Source organism: Pelophylax lessonae, assembly GCF_965119305.1.
Source record: "Pelophylax lessonae genome assembly, chromosome: 3".
Lineage (NCBI taxonomy): Eukaryota > Metazoa > Chordata > Amphibia > Anura > Ranidae > Pelophylax > Pelophylax lessonae.
This window is the reverse complement of record NC_138770.1, coordinates 591562375-591585783: the sequence shown is the minus strand read 5'-3', so window position 1 is coordinate 591585783 and position 23409 is coordinate 591562375. Positions and strand designations below refer to the sequence as shown.

At 39.5% G+C, this 23409-nt stretch overlaps 1 protein-coding gene across 1 annotated transcript in view; it reads left to right on the top strand.

Moving 5' to 3' along the window:
• MACROD2 (mono-ADP ribosylhydrolase 2) overlaps positions 1 to 23409 on the top strand; it is a gene marked incomplete at its 3' end in the record, with an annotated part of 3247744 nt that overhangs the window by 2170913 nt on the left and 1053422 nt on the right.

The window sequence follows — 23409 nt, the reverse complement described above, 5'->3', positions numbered from 1 at the left end:
GAATGTGCGTTGCATTCCTTGGATGTAGTTCGGGCAATCAGGGTATACCTGAAGACTACGGAATCATTCCTTAAAACGGATTCACTTTTTGTGATCACGGATGGCCCCAGAAAGGGGTTGCCTGCATGTGCCGTGACTATCTCCAAATGGATTAGACAGACGGTGGTACAGGCTTATTCTATTAAGGGTCGGAATCCTCCGTTCCCTGTTAAGGCGCACTCCACTCGAGCGCTCAGTACATCCTGGGCCTACCGCCATCAGGCGTCAGTGGTCCAGGATTGCAAGGCGGCTACCTGGTCGTCGGTGCATACCTTTACAAAATTTTATAAAGTTTATGTGATGGCATCGGCGGATGCCTCATTTGGCCGCAAGGTTTTGCAGGCCGCAATTTGAGGAGACCGGTGGTCTACCTCGAGGGTTTTTTTCCGTTGGATTTTCAGTTGAGTCTCATCCTTTGATTGATGAGCCTTTAAAACTTCTAGTTGGCACCGGTTGGGCCTTCTAGATTGGATTTTGATTTCTGTTATCCCACCCCTCATTTGTGGCACTGCTTTGGGACGTCCCGAGTTGATATTAATCAAGGAGGACTACGTCTGTCAATGAGCGACAGAGAAAAATGGATTTTTGTAAGATCTTACCGTAAAATCCTTTTCTCTTAAGCTCATTGACAGACGTAGTACCCGCCCCTCTGTTTTTGAGTTGGGTTGGGTTAAATTCTCTAAACACTGCTTTGTGACATAACTGATTTGCTGTAGCAGAGAGAGAGACGATATACCCTCTGGGACTGCCCCTAAGGTGTGGCCAGAATGTTTTCTTTCCTGTCTAGTCCTACTCCTGTAGAGGGCAGTATAACCCGAGTTGATATTAATCAAGGAGGACTACGTCTGTCAATGAGCTTAAGAGAAAAGGATTTTACGGTAAGATCTTACAAAAATCCATTTTTCCTTCTCCTGCTGCCCATTCCCATGGTGGCCTACTGTAGACTCACTCTCCCAGGCCTAGTGGACAGAAAGGAGGTGGGGTTGGAGTTCTCCTTTCCACTCAAAGCATTTTTCAGGTTCTTCATCCACCTCCCTCTCTGTCCCTCTGCTCCTTTGAAGCTCACTGTATTCGTCCATTTCCTCCAGTTTCTTTGAGAATTGATGTGATCTATCAGCCTCCTGGACAGGTATCATGGTTCCTTTGATGACTTCTCTGCCTGGCTACCCTACTTTCTCTCTTCTGAAATTCTCAAAGTCATTCTTGGGGACTTCAACATCCCTGTTACTTCTAAACTTCTGAGCCTAACCTCCTCTTTTGACCTAAAACAATGGATACACGCTTCTACTCACTCTGATGGCAACTGCCTTGACCTCATGTTTTCCTATCTATGCACCCCTCGCAACCTCTCCAACATTCGATTCCCTCTCTGATAACCACCACATTAGTTTCACTCTCTCTTTGTCCTCCTCCTTGCCTTCCAACTACCAAACAATTACGCGTAGAAACCTTCACCATCTTAATTCTTCACTTCTTTTTTTCTTTTTTTTTTTTTCCAAAATATTTTTATTAAATGAAATTGAACAAGTCATACAGCAAGACTGGAAAGGCATTTGGTGAACATAAAGTATTGCATTGAACAAGGAGAATACAATAATCTTATAACCAAGAATGGATAACAAGTCAACCTAAACATATTGTCAAGAGGAAAGGTATTTGACAAATAACGAAAAGTCAAGTACATCGTGAGAAAGGATTTATCTTGAACATGCCAAAATTAAAAAGCTAAATAAAGATCGGTTCATGGGTGTGAGTGAAAGGCATAAAGGGTTGGTAAAGATCCGACTATAAGAATAGGATCTCCTTGTGGTTTATTCTATAGCTGAGATCTGAAGGGTATGGAGAAGGTGTTGTCTAAGTGATAGGTAGGTCAGCTATGTTGATTATGTAATAATCTAGGGGTAAATAAATGTATGACTGGGCGCTTGTGGAGGGTCAAGGTGGTACCCTGATGTGGCCAAATTAACCCTCCGCTTTTTTTCTGCTAAAGATTGACTTTTGACATAATCTCATCCCTGTCCTGCCCCAACCTTGCCCCTTCTGTCTACAACAGTTCCCTGTCATCCACCCTGGATACCTTGGCCCCCCTCACTACACACAGAATCAGGGCCCAACCTCTACAACCCTAGCAGAGAGACAATACCAGAAGCCTCAAATTTCAATAAAGCGATGAAGGAAGTACCTTAATACCCCTACACGTGCGCAAAAATTACCCAAAAAAATTATTATTAGTGATTAAATTATATACATAAAGCAGCACATCATAAAGCAAAAGCTTAACAAATTTAAAAAAAAGGGGATAATGACTGTGATTCCAGGGAACAAAGTAATATAATAAATGTATTGAAATTAAAATACAAAATTGTGAAGAGTGAAACAAAGTGCACAAAAGTCCAAATTAATTGTTGCAAACAACACAATCCCAAATCTGTTCGAACTCCTCCAAGACCATCCAAACCAAGAAATCACCCATGAGCTGGTGTGTCCCTTCTCCACCCACATTCACATGTGCAAAATTCTCACCAGATGGTTTTGACCCCCATTACAGGTAGTCAAACGCAGCATGAATAATATTCACAGTAACATAAACATCCAGAAGAGCCTGTCAGTATGGGTATAGATGCCCGGATTACGATATATAAGTGAAAAAGAGATAGGCCTCTCATAGCATAATACATCCAAACATTTTATTAGATTTAATAAAATTGCACTTAACAAAATATGAATGTTCTCAGTCATTTAAAACTCAGGGGACACTGCACTGCACTCCACCTGTGTTCCAAAAAGCGGAAATGGAGTGTCACATCCTAGTCCCACCCTGCATGATTCGTCAGCATGTGTCTAACGTCATCAGGGGTCACCCTCCCGTGGCTTCCTTTACCATTTCTATACTGATGACACCCAAATCTATCTCTCTACCCCTCAGCTCACCCCATCAGTCTCCTGCATCACTGATTAACAGACATATCAACCTGGAGGTCACACCACTTCCTCAAACTGAATCCATCTAAAACCAAGCTCATAATATATCCTCCCAAACACACCCCTTCCCCTAAATTCTCTGTCAAGATCAATGATTAATCAGTCCTTCTATACATGGCAGGGTACTAGGGGTAACCCTGGACTCTGAACTGTCCTTTCAGACCCACATCCAATCCCTATCCAAATCATGCTGCCCTAACCTCCGAAACATCTCTAGAATACGCCCCTTTTTAACCAACAACACCACCAAGCTTTTAATTCACTCCCTGGTTATCTCTTGCCTCAACTCCTGCAACTCCCTCCTCATTGGATTACCTTTACTTAGACTATCTCCCCTCAGTCCATAATGAATGCTGCTGCGAGACTCATCCACCTTACCAACCGTTAGGTGTCCTCTACCCCTCTCTGCCAATCCCTCCACTGGCTTCCACTCACCCAACAAATAAAATTCAAAGTATATTAACAATAGTTTACAGCGCCATCTACAGCTCTGCCCCCAGCTACATCACTAACCTGATCTCAAAATATCAACCAAGCCGCTCTCTTTGGTCCTCCCAAGACCTCCTGCTCTCTAGTTCCCTTGTCACCTCCTCCCATGCTCACCTCTAGGATTTCTCCATAGCTTCTCCCATCCTTTGGAACTCCTTACCCCAAACTGTCCAACTGTCTCCTAATCTATCTATCTTTAGATGATTCCTGAAAACCCTCCTCTTTAAATAAGCCTATCGGGCTTCTAACCAATACACTGTTTCACTTTTTCCATCAGCTCACCCCCACAGATATTACCTTTTGTATCAATTGACCTTCCCTCTTAGATTGCAAGCTCTAATGAGCAGGGCCCTCTGATTCTTTATGTACCAAATTGTATGGTAACTGTAATGTCTGCCTTCATTTTGTTAAGCGCTGTGCAAACTGTTGGGGCTATATAAATACTGTATAATATAATATTAATATATATACATACAGTATAGAACATCAGCTTAAAAAAGTGTCAATTTTAAAAATCAAATCAAAGATCAAATTTACTTCAAAGCCTCGTATCTGTTTTGTGTGCCCTTTTTGAGGTCTAGGAGATTTCTATATTTTCAGTCAGCCTGCTCAAATTTTCATATGGGTGTTTTACAGAGTTTTAAGCATCAAATCATTTTGATATATACTATATATATCAATTGGAACACTCCTACCTTTTTTTCTCTAAAGGATAGTCATTTGTTTGTTGACTTGAACAGGAAGCAAATCCAGTTACACAAAAGTACAAAATCAATTTCTGTGATTTCTTAAACCCATCTCACACTGTGTAATAACATGCATCCAACAAGAGCTGGATTTAAAGATTTCCTAATGTTCGAACATATAAGCAGTAGGTTGCCCCATTTGAAGTCAACCTTTACAAGAATTGCCAGTTTGAGTTAGTGCGTGTAAAAAAAAATGTCAACAACCTCTCACTGGAGGGCACAATAAGTAGAATGAATACTTTACCAAATCATTTTTTTTCTAGTTATGTTTTGAAATTCAATTTCCTTAGTGGTTGAAAGATTAATCAAGGCTGATTCCAGTCTTATTTTTTTCTTATTGAAGGAAAAAAATGGGGTGCTACTTCAAATGTTTGAAAAACTTAAAGAGAATGTACAGTATAGTATAATATAGTAAAGCGTATATTGTTTTTTTTTCTATATTTTTTATGGTCAAGATCACAAATACATTTTAAATACATTTATTGAATTTTGAAGGGTAGCAAACTCTTTCACCCATTTCCCAGAAACAACACCCCCACCCCAGCAATGAACAAAAAAAAAAAAAAAAAAGACCTTAATAATTACCACAAATGTGCACTTACAGTATGTGAAACGCTGAGTCCTCTTCTTCTTGACTGCAGAGTGTGAGGGTCCTTTTTCATGCACCAAATCTCCCAGGTACGCGCCCAGACCTCTAGTGGCCGGATGAGATGGTAAAGGCAAACATAATTACCCTACCAAAACCAGATAAAGACCCTGCCACCCCGGGCAACTTCAGACCTATTTCACTGCTCAACTCCGATATCAAAATATACTTGACACTCATAGCCTTCCGTCTAAACGACATACTCCCATATCTGGTTCAAACCAACCAAACAGGGTTCATTAAAGGCAGACAAGTCTCTGACGCCACCAGGCGTATTCCGAATATTATCCAACACGCTAAGCAAACTTGAATGCCTTCTCTGCTCCTATCACCTGAACGGGGAGAAGGCATTTGACAGAGTTCACTGGGAATATATGAGACAAATACTGACCAAATTCCGATTTTCTGGCCCCTTCCTTTCAGCTATTTTGGCTCTATACTCCACCCCCTCTGCAAGAGTCTTTTCCTTGAGTTTATATTCCAAATTATTTCATATTTCCAATGGGATGAGACGGGGTTGCCCGCTGTCTCCTTCCATTTTTAACCTGACGATTGAACCCTTAGCTGAAACCATGAGGTCCCATCCGGAAATATCAGGACTCAGAGTCTATTTCCACACCCGCCCCCACATCATTAGTCATTAAACTATTTTCAGACGACATAATTTTAATGCTCACCAATCCATCCACCTCCCTTCACCACACACACTAGATACTTACCCTCTTTAGTGAAGTTATATACTAAAAAGTTAATTTCTACAAGTCCTTAATATTAGACCTAGAATCCCTGAACATGTACGCTCCATTCTTTCCAACAACCTTCTGTACTCCTGGTCTGACAAAGGAATTTCATATCTAGGTATAACTTTAACGTTCCCTTCAAAAAATCTAAACAAAACCAATTACAAACCACTTAAAGCGGAGTTCCGGGCACAAAATCGATATTTTTTTTTTGTGCCCGTCCGCTTGTTCCCCTTCACCTGAAAAGGAATTGGATAGTTAGTTTTTTTTTTTTTTATTTACTCACCTTGTAATTGAAGATCGAATATTCTCACCTAGTCTTCACTTCCTCTCTCTGTGCCGTGGCTCCGCCGTCACTTCCGGGCTTGCACTGATTCCTGGGAGCTGAACGTCATCGCTCCCAGGAATCAATGCGACGGCACCGGCCCCGCTCGTCACTTCCGGGCGACGCCGCATTCCCCTGCTAAACAGCTTCTGGGCATGCCCAGAAGCTGTGGAGGAATGCGGCGCCGCACCGGAAGTGACGAGAGGGGCCGGTGCAGGCGCATTCTGGGGGAAGAAGACGCCGAAGAGGACCGCGCCGGCTTCAGCTGCCCCCAAGAGAGATGGAAACGCTGTGGAAGAAATTTTATAACTGAGTATTTCTTCTAAAAGGTAAGTGCGAACCGGGACAGATCAGAGGCTAGCCATTGTGGAATGTACTAGCCCTGACTGTCCCGGGGGTATGTTTGTTGAAAAATGATTTCTGTGCCCGGAACTCCGCTTTAATAACAAGCTACAGTTCAAAATCCAACAATATTTAAAATGTAAGATTTCATGGATGAGCAGAATAGCCACACTAAAAATGATGATCCTTCCTCAAATCCTTTATGTACATTAGAACACTGCCTATCCCAGGGAACTCCACTTAGCTAAAATCCCTCACCTCCATCACAAGGAAATTTATTTGGCAAAGCAAAAAAAGCTTGCTGCCTCTACTCCCACCCTATTAAACACCAGAAACTGGGGGAGTTGGTCTAATAGACGTTCCTGACTACTGGACAGCATCTCAACTTAACCATCTAAAACAGTGGTTTACCCCATCACCAGATAACCTATGGCTGGACATTGAAGCTGCCCTTATGCACACAAAAGATCTAAAAGGTCTCCTTCTAGCTGACAGTGGAAAAATAATGAATTTAAACCACAGTCCTGCAACTATCAAAGCAGCACTAACAGCCTAGAGATTCCTTTCACAGCAAGTAGTGAAAAAAACCACGAAGATCCAAATTCCCTTATCTGTACTGGAGTTCCACATTCCATTCTTCTCCACCAAAAACTAGAATTCATCCGGTATTCATTGGCTAGAAGACCTACTGCTCAACAACCAGACCAAAACCCTTTCAAGACATACACAACACCTTCAATATCCTACCTAAAGAGATTTTTAACTAGATACAGGTTGCAACATTCATAAAACAATGTCCCAACCCGTTTTTATCCGTCCCTACGGCCATATGGCAGTTCCTAACCCCAAAAACAAAGGCATTTCCTTATTTTACTCTATCCTACAAAAAAAAACAAACCTTCTACAAATACTCCCTAATGCACCAATGCGAGCAAGACCAAAATCAATCCTTCTCTGAAGACCAATTACTCAAAGCCATCCACTGTGCAGAACAGACCACCAACTGTACAAACCACTGGGAATTAGCACAGAAAATATTTTTCAGTGGTACGTGACTCACAGCCGCCTAGAACAGTTTTACCCCAATGCCTCCCCCCTTTGCTGGAGAGATTGCGGTCAAACAGGCACCCTACTGCATACCTTTTGGACATGTAAGAGCTTAACAAGTGACTGGAATCGGGTATTCCGTTTAATATAAAAAACCACTGGCTTCTTCCTAAAACCGGACCCAGCTTTAGCCCCTCTATACCTAGGTACAGAGCGTATCCCTCATCACTGTTATCATTTTAATAGTGGCCAAAACTCTTATAACCAGATCTAAGCACACAATCCAGGCCCCCTATCCTTCTGAAATTACTGTGCACCTCAATCTCATATTTAAATACGAAAAGACTGTTTGTATTAGAATTGCAGTATAGCAGGATAGTGGCTCCGCTACTTTTGCACCTGGCCGTTTTTGTTGCTGGCATTTATTGGGCATTTTTGTGGACGTCTTTGGAGGCAGGCATGACATCTGAACTTCTGTGTAGGGGTATATATACACACACACATGTATCTATATATACACATATATAGGTGTGAAAGTAGCAGAACTCTATGCCTGCGCTAATGAAATTATTTGCAGGCATAGGGCTCTGCTCCTATCACACCTATATGTGTGTATGTGTATAAATACATATATGTGTGTGTGTATATATACCCCTATACAGAAGTTCAGATGTTATGCCTGCCTCCATAGACACCCAAAAAATGCCCAAAAAAACGCCTGCAACAACACACCTGGGCGTTTTTGTTGCAGGCGTTTTTTTGGGCATTTTTTGGGCGTCTTTGGAGGCAGGCATACCATCTGAACCTCTGTATAGGGGTATATATATATATACACACACTTATATGTATTTATAAACATACACACATGTAGGTGTGATAGGAGCCCTATGCCTGCAAATAATTTCATTAGCGCAGGCATAGGGTTCTGCTACTTTCACACCTATATATGTGTATGTGTATATATACATACATGTGTGTGTGTGTATATACCCCTACACAGAAGTTCAGATGTCATGCCTGCCTCCAAAGACGTCCACAAAAAAGCCCAATAAACGCCTGCAGCAAAAACGGCCAGGTGTAAAAGTAGCGGAGCCACTATCCTGCTCTACTGCAATTCTAATACAAACGATCATCCCTATTGCTGATACTTGTTGACACTATTGTACCACTTGTTCTGTACTTTGGTTCTTAGTTATCTGGAAACATATTATATTCATGGTAGAGCTTACATTGACTTTGTGTCCTTTACCATGCGCAATTGTCCCTTTTTTTTTTTTTTTCAAGTCTTTATTCAAAACTATTGTTACAAAAAAAAAAAAATAAAAAGATTCAATTGGAGGGGGGGGGGGTGGTGATATTTGCTTAAGGATTGGCTTTAAGTGCATATACTGTAGATATTCAGTATTCATTTATCCAGTTACCGGTGAGACAGAGGGAGACTTTGTCACTAGGAGAATATAGGAAAACGTGACACTGGGTTAACAAATGTATTTAAATGGTGCACTTATTCAAACACTTCTGTGATATACCAAAAAATCATACTATATACTGAGAAGAAATGCTAGATTAATCAATGATCCACCTTTTTTGTACAACTGTAAAATGTTCACATCCAGTCTTAATAATCAAAAAAGACACAAACACAGCAAAACATTAAAACAATGTCTAAATAGAAAGATTTTAGTGATAATCCAGTAGTGCATGCAGGTGCTCCATCCTCAGGAACCTCTCCCCTGCTATTGATCTTGCTCAAGTGGTTCTATATTGTTGAACAGATAGCCGCAACCTTTAAGTGAATTGGCCGCTCAAGTTAAGGAATGACCAGACCGGTCAAAAAATGCATTTTTACATATACTGCTCAAAAATATTAAAGAAACACTTATCCGAGTATAGCATCGAGTCAAACTCTTGGGATATTGATCTGGTCAGTTAGACAGCAGAAGGGGTTGTTTTTCAGTTTCAGCTGCTTTCGTTGTTAATTAAATTAACAGGTGCACTAAATTGGTAACAATGAGGAGACTTCCAAAAGAGGAATGGTTTTACAGGTGAAGGCCACTGACATTTTTTACCTACTCCTCTTTCTGACTGTTTTTCACTTATTTTGCATTTGGCTGGGGTCAGGGTCACTACTGGTAGCATAAGACTATACCTGGACTCTATAGAGGTTGCACAGGCAGTCCAACTCCTCCAGAAGGGCACATCAATATGTGCCATCAAGAGCAAGGAGGATATTCCAGGAGACAGACAGTTACTCTATGTGAGCTGGACAGGGCTGTAGAAGGTCCTTAACCCATCAGAAGGACCGGTATCAGCTCTTTTGTGCAAGGAGGAACAGTATGAGCACTGCCAGAGCCCTAAAAAAAGGACCCCCAGCAGGCCACTGGTGTGAATGTCTCTGACCAAACAATCAGAAACAGACTTCATCAGGATGGCCTGAGGGCCCAACATCCGTTAGTGGGCCCTGTGCTCAGTCCCCGCACTGACACACATTTGACAAACATCATCTATAATCAGTAAACAGGGTCCAGGGCAATCATTTTCAGCTGGCATTGGGGTAAGTACATGTATATAGGAAGTGGCCGAGAAAGGCTAACGGAGATAAACAGCAAGTTGGAAAAAATAAAAAAAAAATACAATTTTATAGTAAAACAGTACTTGTTTTGATATGCAGTGTTTTATTAAACTTTGTTTAGGACTAGCCAAACAAAATAAGTACTTCAGTTTTTCCTTGACTTCACTGTAAATTTTTATCCCTATCAGCAAATTTTTAAAATATCTTTGTTTCAAACATTAGTCCACTTTATGCATTAAAAATATAAATTTAAAAGAGCTAGGAAGAAAATAATTTGATATAGCTGCTGCATACAAATCTGCAACAATGTTACCCTGCAAAATACATATTTTGTAATTTGCTTGGCTGGAGACAGATGGGGCTAGGAATTTAAGGGATGGAAGTCTACAGGTCGAAGTAATGTAACTCAATACCTGTTGATGGACATGGTATTTTACTGGCACATTTTATAGAGGACTTTAAATCCTCCCCAGAGAATACACCATTCCTTTCTATCCCAGGGGCTAAATACGGCTCTTAGTTTGCCTTTATCTGGCCCCTGGGGCACTATTCCTTCTATTGATACGAGACACTATTCTGCCATCTACAACAACACTACGGCAACATTTCTCCCACTGACACCAATAATGGGCTTCTATTCCCCTCTATGATGCCAATGATGGGGCACTATTCCTCCTTCTAATACCAAATGTGGCGATGTTTACTTACACTGATGCCAGGACAATTTCCACTCCCACTAGCTACAATTTGGCCCTCCTTAAAGTCTGAAGGACAATAAACCAGCCCTTTGTTTAAAAGGTTTGGAGACCCCTTCTGAATATTGTTCATGTTATTTTGCTGATAAACATAGGGGCTGATGTGCATTAAAGGTACTCAAAAATGTTTAGTTCTTTCCAAGATAAGCTATGTTTCTGCATCAACTGGTGTTCTGGGTAGTAATTTCACATTTGTGTGAAATACCATACATATGGCATATAGCACAATCCCCAATGTCTTACACTCTATATTGCCTACTGGCTCATTTAATTGAGTTGAATTGACCAGTATTTGCTCAAGAGAGGAATGTAATGTGTGCTGTTATAAATCCAAATTATTTTGTCTCCTTGGAGAGGCTATTTTCACATTCTTTTCACTCCATTCTTATATTCTGAATGCTACTGGTGAAGTAGTGTTAGGATAAATGTACAGAATATACAACAGCCTTTAAATATTCTTTGTTTATGTGATGAAAAATGGAAAGATTGGATTGTAGTTATAATTTATTGATGTACATTTACATTTTAGATGCCGAGCTAGACCAGGATCTCATACCATTATTTCACAGTTGGTTGTTACAAAACCCATAACATGCTTGGAATATTCAAGACCTTTTTAGGTGCTTTAAAACTACAGTTATCAGCATTTTCTTTAAATTTCCGAAATATTTAACATTTTAATATTACAATAATATTATTTCAGTATTGATTAAAATTTAAATAATACCCTAGGCACAAGTGTATGATGAGCAGAAATGATGAGCAGATCAAACACAAGGGATGATCTAGCTGATCCCTGTATCTGCAGGTATGGCAGAACAGTTTATCTTTAAACTTCCCATCAAAAACATTAAAGTTAACGAAGTAATTCTCAGCAGTTCACCTCTCCTGCTCTACCCTCCCAGAGGTGACTCTCAGCTGCCTTTTAGCCTTCTAATCTCTCATGTAAACACAAGTACAAGAACAAGTGCTCTGGAAGGTGAAAGCAGGGAGAGCTGAGGTGCTCAGAGATAATGACAGACTTCAGTGCTTCTTCTCTAAAATTGGAGGATTCATTTCTCCACAGTACTTGCAGCTACAGAGGTCAGTGGGAATTTGTTTTAAAACGTATTGCTTGTATGGGGATCTACTGCCCTTTACTGTCTGTAGGTGGCTCTTCTGCTCAATGTTTACAGAGATTATTTATGTAAACCACTTCCTGTCTCTGGGATCTGGGTCAGAAACCCTAGATGAAGGAAGTGGAGAGAGAGAGAGACAGAAAACTGAGCTACATGGCCTTATGGCCTTATACACACAGGGACTGCTATTGTATTCTCACTAAGACCAGAGAATTTTCGGAAAATATTCCTGTGTTTTAATTGTTTACCTGCAACTGTCCATAACTTCTTGTGTGTGTCCAAATCCTTGTGACAGACTTATCTCTGTCCTAATTTTTGCAAATTCTTCCCTAAATACTTTTAGATAGGTGCTCTTCTGTGCAGTCACATGGTGCAGTCTGCTCTCACTCCCAAGCAGAAGGGACTCTAGTGGGAGGGGCTGTTATTATTCTCTCACTTTGGCCTTGTGAGAACTAGTTTCAGTTTCTTCCCATGAAGGTAAGATGGCAGGGGTGGGGAGGAGATCGGCTTCACACACAGACTACGGAAATGACAGGGAGAGGGGAAGATGCAGATATGCTGAGGAGAGAGTTGGATGGCATAAACATGTAATCTGACCAGTCCACGCTATCATGGATCAGCAGTCATGATGAGCTTGATCTGATTACAGTTAGAGAGGGTAACACATGCAGAATCAACCAGGTATTGTACAACATAGAAAGGGACAAATGATATGGCAAATGCACTGTGTTATATATCGTGCCTTAAAGGGACAGGAGCGTTTTTTAGAGTTACAACCACTTTACGTTTAATCTATTTTAAGGATTTGACTTATTTGGATAGATAAGCACAACAGTTTATAGAGAGTACAGTTCTCAGGAAGAAATTCAGCACCAATATATACCCAGTGCCAAATCATTAGGAACAAAGTACAGGATGTACATTATAGAATCAGAGAAAATGCCATAATGTCCAATAACAAAAAAGAGAAAAAATGTGTTTGTGTCCACATAGTGGACACAATGGGTATAGTGAAGGTGACATGCAGACATAAGTCCTGGAAAAGTCCTGTTTGGGGTTTACACATCTCCCAGGCTCCTCTCATATACTTTGATATTTCTGAGGTCTAGTTTAGGTTTTCCTCCTCTCCCCTGCAATTTAGACTCGCCTGGAACATGCAGTCAGTGCGCAAGCCTGGGTAAAGGGACAGGTTGTGTTTGTTGGAGCTGCCACGTTGGTGAAAAGCAAACATGATCTGTATGCGGAGGCTGACAAGCATTAGACTTGGACAGCCCGAGAGTCAGGATTTTTGATTGTGTAGTTAGTGCCTGGACATGGCTAGGATCTTGTTTTTAGAAGTTTTTGAACTTTTCCTGTTTACCTCACTGTACAGCACTTGTAAATAGCACAAATAAACACACCACTGTTTGCCACTACTCTATTTGACTGGTATCTGTGCCTGAATGTGTGCTCACCCCAGGGAGCTTTTGTACCTGCTACCCATGTCCAGCTCACACAAACAATGGGTATATGTGTATGGTAATGAATGTGTGATATGGACATTATTCAGGGTACCATTAGTGATATAGCAGTGGGTATGGTAATGGAGGTGTGATACAGACATTGGTCAAGTTACCATCAGTGATATAACAAGGGGTAATATGATGGAGGAATAAAGCAGGCATTTGTCAGGGTACCAGAAGTTATATATGTAACTTGAAATGACTTGGAAAAAATCCTAGATAGAAACATTTGGAATGGCCAGAGTGAGATTTAAAATCGCAAATGCAAAATACAATATTTGTAATTCCTTAGTAATGAGCCTATACAGATGAGAGAGCAACTCGTAAAATTGTCTTTCCCAAACATATAGATAAAAACAATCTGAATAAGGCCTGAAATTGTTCTCTGTGGGTTAGGAAGTATAGCAATTGCAATTACAACATTTAAAACCTACATTTACAATCATAGCTAAAGCAGGTTTTGTAAGCACATTTTTGGGTTCTCACTATTCAACTGGTGCACAGGTGACCACTTTTTACAACTCGTTGTGTGGTTAAAGCGTTTACAATACAATTCTATATTATTTTGCAGATCTTATTTATGTTGGCTGCCTCCAGCTGCAATTTATTCGTTCTTTTATTTTTATATGTTATATATTCATATACGTTGTAAATACATATGCAGTTCATTAGCTTTATATGTACACCTGCATTTAATTAACAGAGAGAAGCTTTCAAATTCCTTGGTCATTAGGAAACCAGCTATAATATATACAGACCGACCTTGCAGTTCTTTAACAGTATGACTTTGTGTTTTTAACATAATATGTACCACTACCAATCTTTTTACATATTTTAAAGACTCTTTGCTGGCATTTTGGGCTAATCTTACATATACACCCTCATGATATTACTTAGTAGAATCGTTACTCCAGGCTCTGTTTTCTGGACAGTTTAAGGACAAGTACCTTTTCAGGGCATAAAGATTTATATGGCCCCTACTATCACCCTTCTCTTCAATTAAGTGATAAAAAATGTTTCACCTTTCTGAAACCTCTGACTTTCCCTTTGGCCTGACAGAATCTAAGAACACTGGAAGTCAAGGTATATATGCATTGCTGCACAAGTACCAGTATAGCAGAGAGCCTTTATTCACCATGCTCATTTAAAGGTGCAGACCCCTTTAACTCAATTTCTGACAACTCCCTTGGTTCCTGGAAAGACCCATGGTGTCAGTTTTATTAGCTTCCCTCCCCCAGCAGCTCAGAAAGACCACACCTAATGAGGCAGAGGTAACTGGGCAAGTGGGGTGGCCCTTTGACCTTGTATTGTGGACCCCTTAAGGAAGTTTATCTGTGATATCAGAGTTACCCTTGACTTCACTGAGAGGGATACTGTTTAGGAAGATAAGCACATTTAGCTGTTTGTGTTTTGAACTGTTAAGTGGGGTACACACTAGTAGAAAATCGGCCGAAAATTCCCGTCCGAGGTAAAATCATCCGATTTTCACCTAGTGTGTACACAACTTTCAGCAGCCGATGCCGACATTTTGAACGAAAAAAAACGGAGGGACAAACACCAAAATTTTTTTCGTCCGTCCCCAGACGACCGATTTTCGCTTAATGTATATGCAGTACGTCCGTGGAAAATCGGATACGAAAGACCGCGCATGATCTGAAGTTGCTGACAACCAGGAAGTCTAGGAACAAATGTGCCAAAAAAAAGAAAAATCGGACGAGAAAATTTGTGAACATTTATGCACTGTCAACTAAAAACGGTTATGAACGCTGAGAAGACAGAGAAAAATCGGAGGATATTTTGTCCGATTTTCGTCAAGTGTGTACGGCCCTTTAGTCTGAAGATAGTAAACCTCAGTCCGTTGTTATACTATCTTATAAAGCCTATGTTATGCAGCCACACATTATCCTGATTGATCATTGCCCTGCATACATGTTTTTGCAATCCTGAACTTGTTTTGCACAGGAGAACATTGCAGAAGCATTGACTCCTGGAATGGTAAAGCACTGCATAGCCATAATGTGAGCTGAGCATTCTGGAGAAGAGTACATTGCAAAGTGGTGCAACAGTGGGACAATACAGCTATATGCCCTTAGGCCTTCTTCAAACAGGCATGTGATTATATGCATTGATAGGGCATTTCTAAATGCATATATTATGATTGTAAAATGGTATAATACACACTTATACATGGTGGTTATTTACTTATACATATACATATATGGAGAGTGCAAAATCTGGTGCAGCTCTGCATAGAAACCATTCAGCTTCCAGGTTTGCCAAAGCTTAATTGAACAAGCTAATGTAATGCCTCGTACACACGCAACGATTATTGGCCGACCGATCATCCGACTTTTGTCCAGAGTGGTGTTTTGTTGGCTGGAATGTGCCTAGACTGCACACGAATTTTCTCGGCCAACAAAAATCTACTTCAGAAGAGATGTCATGTGCTGGTTTACTTTCCGTGTGTTTTTTCTTCTCTGAGCATTCCCAGTCTTGCTCATCAGATTTTTGTCTGCCGAAATCTGTACTGACTGATGGAAAATCGGCCGTTGTGTTGACGGCCAACAAAAATTTTATAGCCTGCACACCAGATTTTTTTCGACCGAAAAGTCGGAGTCGGTTGTCGGAATCATCATACTAACAAGCCGAAAAGATGCCGATTGGACATTGGCCGAAAATTCACGGCCAATAATCAATGCGTGTGTACGAGGCATTAGAAGCTGATTGGTTACAATGCACAACTGCACCAGATTCTGAATGCTCCAGTTTTAGAAAATCTCCCCCACTTTGATTTTATTTGTTATCAGATGCATTCAGTTTAGCTGTGTTTTAGAAAAAATAAAAATTTGTGTATCCTGGGTCGGATAAGATACTCTGAACGCTTCTAAATGCATGTAACTACGCTTGCAGAAGAAATTGGTTTGGGAAGTATAAAGTTTGTGCATACTTCCAAGATAAATTTCACCTGCATTTAAATAAAACAAATGAAGGGTAACATGTCACTTATCCTTTGAAGCAAAGCTCCACATTTACTAAATCAATAAAACATACATAAATGCTACATTGCCCATTTTATCTTTAAATATTTTTAAAAGTTAAATATTCTTTATAGTATAGAGTGAGGGCCACACAAAGTGGGGGACACCAGTCTGATATATAATAAAGAACACAAAGCAGAAATTAGAAAAAAAAATAGAAAGTTGGCTTTTTAGATGGGGACTCCCATGAAATATTAGAATGCATCACACATGCATGCATAAAAAATGTTTATTATTTATTACATACAATATATCAAAAAAAGGGGTTTAAACAAGGGCAGTGAAAGCTCATATAAATAAAATAACACATGGATATATAGAGAAGACCTCAATCATAGTATGACATATATTACACAGAATCCGCCAACATGTTTTGTGGTGCACACCGCTTCTTCAGGGCTTTGTTGTCCATATATAAGTCATAGATATCTAATATATATAAGAAAAAAAAAATATAATCAAAAGCAAGTTAGCAAGTGTATATCAAATCCCATCTCAGACAAAAGGGAGAGGAAATAATAATAATTGAAAATTATGTATACCTTCAAAACATGCGTTGGATTTGTTCAAACTAGAGGGAGAACATGATGACCACTACACCTTGTAGGCAACCAATGCATGCACAGGTCAAACACTCAGCTATGGTATCTATCTAAGAAAAAAAACACCTAACCAAAAAAGAAAAAGGATATAAAAGATAACCCAGCTCTACCAACAAGATGATGGATCAAAAGAGGAATATACCCACAAAAAGGGGGCAAAAACTCCCATGCATAGTATGATCACTGCCCTAAAATAAGGAATAGTAAATCAGATTGCAGTATACATCAGCCACTCAGCGGAATGATTAGAATAAGCCTCAATACCATTGATGCCCAAAGACAGTGTCTGGGTTTACCAAGAGCCCACCATTCCAGCATGGAAAGCCCCACACAAGAGCAGCCCCTTAATAAGAGCAAGAGGGGTGGTCTCTGGGGAGCTGGGTTGGTCCTTTCTCAATTGGCAATAACATAAATAGACTTTACCTGAAAATAGGGGACCAGTGCAGAGTGGGATGCAGAAAGGCACCAAAAATGCAGGGCGGGACACTGGAGATGCCACAGTCCCTGCATTTCCCAATGGCCGCCTTCTTGCGGCCAGCCGGGTTGTGGAGACGCACGGCAGGAAAACGCCATGGATGGATGTGATGTCAAACTCCGCCCTAGGCAGAAATTAAGTCAACACAAACCCGACCAGCCGCAAAACCCAGAAAGATACTCGAGCCCATCCAGGAAAGTCTTCTCCACCACGATTCACCAACGGCCGAATTGCGCCTTGCCACATACACAACATACATTTTTAAAAGTTACCTTTATTTTTCATCTGCATCAAGCTGTGATTTCTAAAACTCAACAGTTTCCTTGTACTCATGATAATGACAAAGATGGAGGCGTTCTGTACACGGTCTGTCTAGGATTCCCCAGAAATACCAGCTACTTCCATGTAACGGTCTCACTCTTTTTTTTCAAGCAGTTTTCTCTTATTACAGCACTGGGACTAATCGTGTGATTATTGTAGATAGACCCTCCCACGTAGCATTCAGAAACAGAAAAAAATAAAATGGGTCAATAGAGACAAAAAGACCTCAGCCTGTAACTCTTCCTAAGCCATGTCCTTACATATTTGCCCCACCCACAGGCCTTGATCATAGGTGGGGATAAACACATCAGGGGAGTTACAGGCTGAGGTCATTCACATATCTCTTCACCAAATGAGCTGGTGGTGTGCTTCATGTTTGATACTAGAGCAGCACTATAAGATATTGCATGGTATTGTGAGAATACATGTGTCCATTAAAAAAAAAAAAAAAGGAGAGGGTAAAAATCTGGAATGACAGTTGCTAAAGTCTTACAACATTGCTTCAATGGCAAACCTAAATCTACATTTTCAAATACTAGGATATAGTATTTATTATGTATGCTTTTTGTGTATTTTATGTATTACAGCACAGTAATTGGGCTTTACTGTTCTTTCCATCCCAGTATGTGTTTATTATCAGCTCACTGTCGGTGAACTTTATACTGTAACTGTGCCTAATCCAATGCTGCACAGACACATATTTGGATCTTCTGCACCCAGCTTGCACATACACATAATAACTGTTATTACAGTTGCCTGTGAAGGCAACACAGCCTACATCTCACTGGACTGGGTACAGGTGAAAAAAAGCAGGCTGGGAGTGCGCGTGGAGGGAATGGGTAACGCTAACTACGTGACTACCAGGCCAATTCTGACACTATTCAAATATATGTAAAAATCAACATTTTTTTCTACAAAAATTGACTTGGAATTCCCAAACATTATATGCTTTTTTAGCAGAGGCCCCAGAGAATAAAATTGTTTATGTTGCAATTTTTTATGTCACACGGTGTTTGCATAGTGGATTTTAAAACACAATTTTACACTTACACTTTAATGAATTTTAGTGCACACACATAAAATAGCATACCCAGTTTTTTGGGAAAATATTACACCAAGTAAATAGATACCTAATATGTCACGCTTTAAAATTGCATACAGCTGTAAAATGGCGCCTAACTACAGTACCCCCCTTCCACCACCTAAACAAGTGATCGAGTAGCTTTAAAGCCACTCTATTATTTTTACATTAAAGTTGCTAAAATTTTTGATACCTTGATTGTGCCTGGTATAACCACTTCAATCCGAGGATGTCATACAACAGAAGTGGTTAAAATAATACGTGTAAATGCTCTTTTAGGTAGCTATCATCGCTGTCATTATCACAGAGGGGCTCGTCATTTAGCTATGATGCTTGCCCTGTCTGAGTTACTCATTATCACTAGTTCTATTATATATATATATATATATTATATTCATAGCGGAAATTGCTTCCAGGTAAACCTTACAGTATTAATGTGAAAAGAAGCCTATAAATGAAAAAAAACTATAAATAAAAATACACGACATTCTCCCTTTGATTGAAATTGGAACTTAAATACTTATAAGAGGAAATTCCTTTAATGAAGAGCTCCTGGATCAACCAAGCTATGGAGTTACATTTTCCAATGTTTGCTACTTATATTACTAAATGGGCATCATATAGGCTCAAGTGGTACTTCAGTCTGGTGGATTAAACTCTATACTCTTTGAGTGAATATTATGTCTTTGGCAAAAAAGCGACAGCAAAAAAAAAAGTGGTCTACTGAGCCTTTCCGTTTATATATATTTTTAATTTATTTATGCATTTTTTTTTTGTTTGGTTAACTTAGAATAGTTCTATATTTTCCCAACTATATTTGCATGCATACAGTTATTGGGTCCTGGCAATAGATATAAAAATTCTAGTTGGTACCGGAAATAAATTGTCACTCACTAGTGGTATTTAGTTAGCATTTTTTTTCCACAAACAGTGTACATAACAGAATAAGAAGCACAGCTTTAGAACATACTGAGAATTCTCATGAGTAACTAGAACATAGACCATAGACCACAGAGTCCAATTTCAGTGCTGCAGTTTTATTGAATATTACCTAAGGGATAAAACGGAAAGTAGTATTAAAAAAAAAAAAAAACATCTGTTACGAATGAAACACGTACAGGAACACCCAACCTAATAAATTAGACGAAAAGCAAAGTAAATAGCTGTAATTAATTATTGGCACTAGAGTGGTTCTGAGGACCAGGTTGCCCATTTTACACATTTTTATTGTCTGTGAGAGTTTCCATCAGTTTGAAAAACAACATATAAATACATACATAGAACCTTTTAAAAACAGCATTTGTGCAAGTGATGGCAATGGCATAATGGTCAGGTGTGAATTATTAAAATTACACATAAGTCTAGATTTAAAATAAAGCTGTGAAAGCCTACCTGCTTCTTTCTTTTATCCAGGTCTAACTATAATTCACCAGGACACTCTACATTGTTGATTTCACCAGTGACTGCTCATCTCTTGTTCTCAGGACACTGATAAATGGAAGGAACTACTGATAAATGAGAATAGCAATCAGAGAGTTCATTTAACTTTTTTGGCTTGCACCCTCAACCTAAAATGTTCTTTCCTCCTCAGAGGTGTACTTGCCCCCATCCCAAGGAGTCCACTGAAATGTTTACATCCTTCCACAAGATCTTCTGTGCCTTTGTTATTCCAATACATTCCATCCTCATAGACTTGGAAAGCAGGAAAAAAGGATACATGTTTATTATTTGGTTCAGTTCCCAAACAGTTTTGCAAACCTTGCCTAAGTTTGTAAACTTTACAAACCCCCATCTTGATTTAAAAAAAAAACTTTACAAACCCCATTAAAGTCTTTGGGAGAAGAATCTTGCTAATGAACTCTGGCCAATTGTTGGGTTTTAAGCAATCAGTTGTCAAACAAAAGGTGTGGGAAGCCTGACATTGCCATGAAAGACATGTACAGTATCTCTCTGTATACTGAGTTGTCAGCTCTTCCTAACTCCAACACGCTGACAATATGGTTATTGTGAGCTCACCTTTTAATAGAAAGGGGGCTAGGTTATTCATTCCTTTCATTTATTGGCTCTTCAGCCTGAACTGACCAGTGGCAAAGGCTAAGCACAACTTTTTAGGTTGCTCCTTATTTCTGGTGGCAAACCTGCAGACTTTTTGGCCAAAATTTTGCAAATCATGATCTTCCCAATTTATGTGGATTCACAGCGAATCCAAACCCCTTTCCTAATCATCAATGAAGAGCCAAGCTATTTTGCTGTTTAACAGCCAGGTCAAAAATCATCCAAGAAAGGCCTTAATCATAAGAGATCTTTAGGTCAAACTCTTGCCTAGGTTGCAGTCCTATTAAATGCATTGCATCTATTTTATTCACTTTCCAAACTGATGTCACGGTTACTATGAAGAGCGTCTGCAATCGCTCAATTTATTCTCCCTGGAGAAGAGACGTCTGAGGGGGTACATGATAGCAATTTATAAATATCTTAATGGGGATCCCAGCTTAGAAAAAAAGCTGTTCATTCGAAGGGATTGCATGAGGACTCGAGGGCATACAATGCAATTAGAGGAGAAGCGTTTTAACCTCAGGCAACGTGGGGGGTTCTTTACTGTTAGGGCTACAAGATTGTGGAATTCTCTACCACAAGAGGTGGTTTCTGCGGGTAGTATGGTGGCTTTCAAAAGACTCTTAGACTTGCATCTCAAGGATCAAAACATTCAGGGGTATGTGAGATGATTACAGCCACACACACCTACACAGGTTGAACTGGATGGACTATTGTCTTTATTCAACCTCACCTACTATGTAACTATGTAATGACAATATAGTCCATCACATTTTCTGCATCAGCACTGCCTCTGCCCATAGGTATCTAAAACCTTTCCTACTTTTTTCTTTTAATAACTTTTTGTACATAGACTTAAAAAAAAAAAGTAATCGCTGCTAAAAGGAAAAGATACAAAATAAATATACTACAGCATATATACAGTGATATCTACATACCAGATGCAGGCAAGGCTTTTTTAATAGGGCAATTTGTATAGGTGATCTACTTTTAAACTGGTTTATTTTTTTGTTTTTCCTTAACAAAACAACAAATTCCCTTTAAACGATTGCTTGTTTGGGTTTATAGCATTATTTTTATTTTTTTCCAGCCCTTGTGAATGAACTCTTGAAAAAAGATTGTAGTTCTGCAAACACGACCTTTTGCGTTACAATCATTTTGTACTGACCACATTTCTAAAGTACTATTATTCTTTCAATCGGCACTTAAACAAGCATTTCCAAAAGTGCCTGTTTACGTGATACCTGCTGCATAAAAGCTAAAAAGAATAACTTCATAGGATTTCAGGGTTAAAAACTTAACTGAAGATAATGTTCTTTCATTCAGTATGTCGATCAATTTTGTAACAAAAACATGAAATTTTACAACTTGCAGCCTCTGGTTCTCTCATCCATTGTAAAATATTGAGTTGGATAACTAATGATTTTCCATGTTGAACATTTTTATGAGCCTGAAATATTTTTAATATTTAGCTGTTGTGATGCTGTAGAGGATTTGCATCGGTGCTGTCAGTCATTTGTTTTAAATAGAAGTATAAAGACTAGAAATAGAATTTATTGAGCAATTATGATTCTGATGTTAAAGGGTAACTACACTTTTGTGGGGAAAAAAATAGCAAATAAAGAAAAAACAATATAGCGTATACAATTGCGACACAAGTCATTTTGTCATTGAATGTTATTAAAAATTTCCTTTCCTTTTCAATCTGCAGCCGCTGTAATTTTCTGAAAATGCAATATGGCTACCTGAAGCTGTTCTGTACACAGAATGTGTACTGACCACACCCCAGAAACATCATTTCCTGCTTGTGTGATTGGCTCAATAATTTTCCCAGAAGTCTGCCTAAGATACAAGTCATGTAGTCATGAAAGGATGTGCTGGAACTGGAGAGAGTCCAGAGAAGGGCAACTAAAATAATTAGGGGAATGGAGGACATCAGCTATGAGGAAAGACTACAAGCACTGAACGTATTCTCTCTGGAGTAGAGACGCTTGAGGGGGGATATGATATCAATGTACAAATACTGTACGGGTGATGACCCTAGCATAAGGAACAAACTTTTCAGAGAAAGGGAATATAATAAGACGTGTGGCCACTCACTAAAACTAGAGGAAATACGGTTTAACCTTAAAATACGTAAGGGGTTCTTCACTGTCAGAGCAGTAAGGATGTGGAATTCTCTTCCACAAGCAGTGGTATCAGCAGGGAGCATTGATAGTTTAAAAAAACTATTAGATGGGCACCTTAAAGACCACAACATAAAAGGGTATTCAATGTACGGTTAACAGCAAACACACACACATCATAGGTTGAACTGGATGGACTGATGTCTTTTTTCAACCTCACAAACTATGTAACTATGTAATTTCTGGCATCCCCTGCAAAAAAAAAATGTAATTTTTGGTGAGATACTCCCAATAGGAACATGTCTAAAGGGACGCAGGCCCAGCAGCTTCGCTAATTAGTGCCCTGCAGCCCCCACAGCTGATAGATAATTATGAAACCACTCCCATTAGACCCATTCAGCACAGAGG